The sequence below is a fragment of the Papio anubis genome, chromosome 7 (genome assembly GCF_008728515.1).
Source record: "Papio anubis isolate 15944 chromosome 7, Panubis1.0, whole genome shotgun sequence".
Classification (NCBI taxonomy): domain Eukaryota; kingdom Metazoa; phylum Chordata; class Mammalia; order Primates; family Cercopithecidae; genus Papio; species Papio anubis.
This window is the reverse complement of record NC_044982.1, coordinates 20,506,156-20,511,666: the sequence shown is the minus strand read 5'-3', so window position 1 is coordinate 20,511,666 and position 5,511 is coordinate 20,506,156.

Below are 5,511 nucleotides of genomic sequence, written 5' to 3'. Positions count from 1 at the left end.
CAAAAGACGAAACCAAACAGAGACGATGACAAAGATTAAAAAACAACAACAGCCGAAAACAAATCATGGTATATGAAATCAACTTTAGTTATTCTGCCAATGAGGAATTTTTTCTCGCTTCAATTAACGGTTCATTTGGAATGCAATGAACTTGCATTGTTGGAATCTTTTCTTTTATGAGTTTTATGTATGTATGTATGTATAACTTTATTAACTTTTATTTGTTTTTGGGCAAAGAATATGGGCAATATCACCTACCTCAGTAGGCTAATATAAACGTAAAATAAAGTATTTATACAACTTATTTACAACATAAATAAGATATTTATGCTGAACTTCAACTAGTTCGGTGGGGGAGCAATCCACTCTTGGCTGACTGCTGAGGTTGTGTGATCTTATATGCAGACTCTACCAGAGCCAGAACTTTGTCTCAAAAAGAAAATAAACTCATGCCCAATAAAGCATGGCTTTACCTCATAATCGTATAAACTTCATATAGCCTTTTTTTCAGCATTTTCATCTGTCATAGAATTAGCTAGGTCAAAAAGAAGGGCAGTTTGCACTTTAATCAAAACCAGCTGAAGATACTTTTCTGGCCCTGGGTCACACCCATAGTTGACAGCCTCCTTGGTTACTGGTTAATGTAACCAACTTCTCATCCAAATGTGTTGCATGTTAACTCTAAATTCAGGAGACCATTACAGAACAGTAAGTGGTACAGGAGCAGCGATGAGTTCTTTACTTTCTGAATAGTATCCTGACACAACGCAGATTCCTTGATCCCCAGAAACTTTAGAGATAGCAAACACCTCTTTTTTTTTTTTTTCATGATGTTTAATCGCTCTGCCTCTTGAATGTGTCTAAGACATCGATTAAGATAATATGGTAAATGATGAAGACTTGTACGAGGTTCTATGGACTGTCAAATGGTCAGGGTTCCTGCCAACTAAATTGCATCTCAGAGTAAGAGAGCTGAGATAATCCTGAGGCAAAATAATGAAAATGTATATTCCTTCGAAATGACAGCAAAATAGATATAGAAAAAAGAACATACTTCTTTCATGCCAGGTATCAAGGTTTTATTCATTCGCAGCATCAGCTGCAATTAAAGTCTTTATCTGATTATGTATATTGATAGTCCTTGCTGGTCTGTGAAACCTATCTACTTCTGTACCAGCTGAGCTGGAGAGCTAGAAGAAATGTGATTGGAGTCCTGCCTTGCAAATTGTACATCTTTGATATTGGTGGTCATGTTTGTGATTCCACTAGAAACATAATCACAATTGACCCTTGCTCAATGCAGGCATTAGGTGGATTGACTTCTTGACATTCAAAAATTTGTGTATAGATTTTGACTTCCTAAGACCTTTACTAACAGCCTACTGTTGACCAGAAGCTTTCTGATAACATAAACAGTGGATTAAAGCATAGTTTATATATATATATAATATGCTGTGTTACTACAATAAAGTAAACTATAAAAAAGTATTATTAAGAAAGTCTAAAAGACGGGTAAACATATTTGATATTCTTTAAGTGAAAGTGGATGATCATAAAGGTCTTCATCTTTGTTGTCTTCATGTTGAGTAGGCTGATGGGGAAAGGAATTGGTCTTGCTGTGTCACATGTTGCAGAAGTGGAAGAAAATCAATGTATAATTGGATTCACACAGTTGAAACTCATGTTATCGAAGAGTCAACTCTATTATAGTATTATTTTCTTTGACTTTTAAAAAACATTCCAGAGACTTCTTTATAACCTTTCACATCAGAACAGCTTGTGGTCCAGGGGGCTGATATGGGAACCTGCTGGTTTCTAAGGACATACTTCAAACATGCATTCATGAACTGGGCAAATGTGCATGTGATATTTTTTGACTTCTACTAAGTCTAAAATGATATAGACAAATATTATAATATAGTTTGCTGCTACCCCTTATAAGTCGCATCACTAGATCACATTGACTTTCTGTAATCTCAAGAGTTAATGGAAGCCAGGAGATCTAGCATCCCCACTGCAAAAAATAAAAATAAAAATAAATAAATAAAATTCCCCATTTTCTCTGTATTTTGCTATCTCCTTCCTTAAGGAAGAAGATTTATAGAACCTTTATAGAACCTTATCATTACATTTGTAAAGATAACAGTTACTTTCTCAAAGTTACCAGAACTTTTCTGGGTTTATAGGTACCTGGAATAATTTTAAAATAGAAATTGAGTGAGAAGTCAAAGCACCTACCATGATTGGTTATAAAAATCAAGTAGGACCTCGAAGGGATGCTCATCTTGATGATTGTGCTCTACAGTACCTATAATTAGTTAAGTGCTGTCAATTACCTCTGCAGGCCTCAACATTTAGGTTCCCATGGTGGCCTGCTGCCCCTCAACGGCCCCCACACTCAACTTACTTCTGAAAGTCATTTTGGTCTTCGACCTCCTCAACTCTGGAATCTTTTTATTCTCATTCTGTCAGGGAGAGCATTTCGATGACCCCATCACCTACCAGCTACTAAAATAATTTTTAGAAATGTTTGTTCTTTTCTTACCAATGCATTTTAAAAGGCTTTTGTGTAGAAGGCACATTCTGGGTTCTAACTAACCACAGTTAATGGCTGAATGACTGAGCAAGAAAATTTCACTCAGTTTTTATAATCTTTGTTAGCTTCTTGATATCTTATTCTATGATCTACTAAACGGTATTTATCATCTCAGTGATGTCATGGGCTATGATGGAATCCAAATTGTAACTGCTGAAATCAACATGTGGTATCAAATCTTTGGTAAGTGTACTCATGGTGATGAAGTCAACTTAACTCAACTTAACCAAAACATTATATTCTCCTCTCCTTCATCAAATACTCTTGGGATCTATTTTGATGTTTTCACCAGAATTTTGCAAATCAAACGAACAAACTCCACTAACATTTTTTTTTTTTTTTGGAGAGGTGTACGAAATTTCTCTCTTATCACCCAGGCAGGAGTGCAATGGCACGATCTTGGCTCACTGCAACCTGCGCCACCAGGGTTCAAGTGAGTTTCCTGCCTCAGCCTCACAAGTAGCTGGGATTACAGGACCCTGCCACCACATCCAGCTAATTTTTATATTTTTAGCAGAGTTGGTGTTTCACCATGTAGGCCAGCTTATCTCGAACTCTTGAACTTAGGTAATCCACACTCCTCGGCCTCCCAAAGTGCTCAGATTACAGATGTGAGGCACCGTGCCCAGCCCAACATTTTAAAAATGTAAACATTTGTTTCCAAAATAAACTGGGAGCTTATTCTAGCTACAGAAATGGAGACAAAGGGAGAGGGAGAGTGGCTGAGAGCTCATGAAGAAGATTTGATAATAGATTCAAGATAATTACTTCAAGTGAAGAAGTCATAAACATTTTCAAGCAAAGCAGAAGTTCTTTGGGTGAAAAAGGCGGTTTGGTGGAGACTGAGCATTGGAGCATCCCAAATGCACTACATCCTGCCGTGTAACTCTGTCTCAATGTCAGGATCCCACCTCTTATCAATGTCTGAAATTTTGCAGACAATATTAGGAAAGATTGTGAATTTGACTTCTTTTATAATTCAGCAACATGAAAACTAGAACTTTGCATTTAAATTTTTATCACTTTTATTCTGTAGGCAGTAAGAATGGGATATTCTTTATCACAGTCCTGGAAGATTCTTAGGGTTTAGTTATTTTACCAGGTAGCTAGAGGTTGTAACATGGTGGGGTATTTAGCTGTGTAGACTTGTTCAAAGCAATGGTCCACAATCAGAGTTCTCAGAATTCCATGTTCTTCCTATAGCAGCTATAATTTTGTTTTCTTAAGGCCAACCCTCAATAAGCACTTAATTTCAAGCTATAACCAGTGGGAACTTAGCTTTCTGTTTCATCTCCTATCTTTTCTCTAAATAACAATTATAGTTTCACTTAGCCAGGTAACCAATACCAGATTACCTGATTTCCCTGAGGGTTTCTTGCCTGCAACCCACTTTCTGTACCCAGTTTGTATACCATTGAGGGTTTTGTAATGCAGAAATCAACAACAGATACCGCTAATTTTAACAAGAAAGGACTTTTTAAGGAAGTAACATAGATAGGTCACAGAATCCATTGGGAGGCTGAAGAATCAATTTCAGATAATGAGAAGGAAACTTGAGGAGCTGGATTCAGTGTAATGACTCATCCTGGTTTTCCCAGGAATCTCCCTATTTTAGCACTGAAGGTTGATACCTTGAAAAATCCCTCAGTCCTTTGCAAACTAGAACCACTGGTCATCCTCACTGGGTAGTTACAAAAATAGCTAAGGTCACAGTACAGGAATAGTCTGGCTAAATTTTCACTACCACAGATCTCAGAAACTGTCTCTGATTCCACTGTGACCACTGATTCTAGAAATTATGTACCATTACCTACTTCCAAATTCTAAACGGTCACACAGAGTCTATGTTGGGTACTGGCTGCAGATTCAAAATTTATATCCAGATCATCTCTTTTGACCTCTGACCTCTTCCTACTAAATGCCAAAGGTCAACTTTTTTGGCTCTCTTAGCTTCTTTTGTCAGAGGCTCAGCTCTTGGCTTTCACTAGAACTCTCATGAGGATAGGCAGACCGCACTCCCCGCCATCTCACCTCAATAAAAGACATTCTAGTATGGGGTAAGTAAACAACAAGATGAGTGAAGAAAGGTAATATGGTTTGGTTGTGTCCCCACCCAAATCTCATCTTGAATCATAGCTCCCATAATTCCCACATGTTCTGGGAGGGACCCAGTGGGAGGTAATTGAATTATGGTAAGTAAACAACAAGATGAGTGAAGGAAGGTGATACGGTTTGGCTGTGGTCCTCACCCAAATCTCATCTTGAATTGTTGCTCCCATAATTCCCACATGTTGTGGGAGGGACCTGGTGGGAGGTAATTGAATCATGGGGGCGGTTACCCTCATGCAGTTCTCTTGTTAGTGAATAAGTCTCATGAGATCTGATGGCTTCATAAAGGGGAGTTCCCCTGCACAAGTTCTCTCTTGCCTGCTGCCATGTAAGATATGACTTTGCTCCTCCTTCACCTTCTGCCATGATTGTGAGGCCTCCCCAGCCATGTGGAACTGTGAGTCCATTAACCCTTTTTTTTTTTTTTTTTTTAAATAAATTGCCCAGTCTCAGGGATGTCTTTATTAGCAGTGTGAGAACTGACTAATACAGAATGAAACCAAAAGAACACTGGAGTGATCAAAAATCATATAAGACCATAGTACATGAAAACCATCAGAATATGAAAAAGCTTATTTAGCAGTTCAGTATACAGCTATGGGAGTAGATAATACATAGATTATAGTATACCTGATGATTGAGCATAAGGATAGACTAATTCAGCATGTACCACCTACAAATTTCCAAATGGGTCAGAGTGTGAGCTTCTCAACTGAAGTCATTGCTGTGTTGGGTTCATTTATTTTATTATTTGATAATGTTATTTTCAATTGATATTGTTTAATGTTTTAAGGAAAAATAGAATA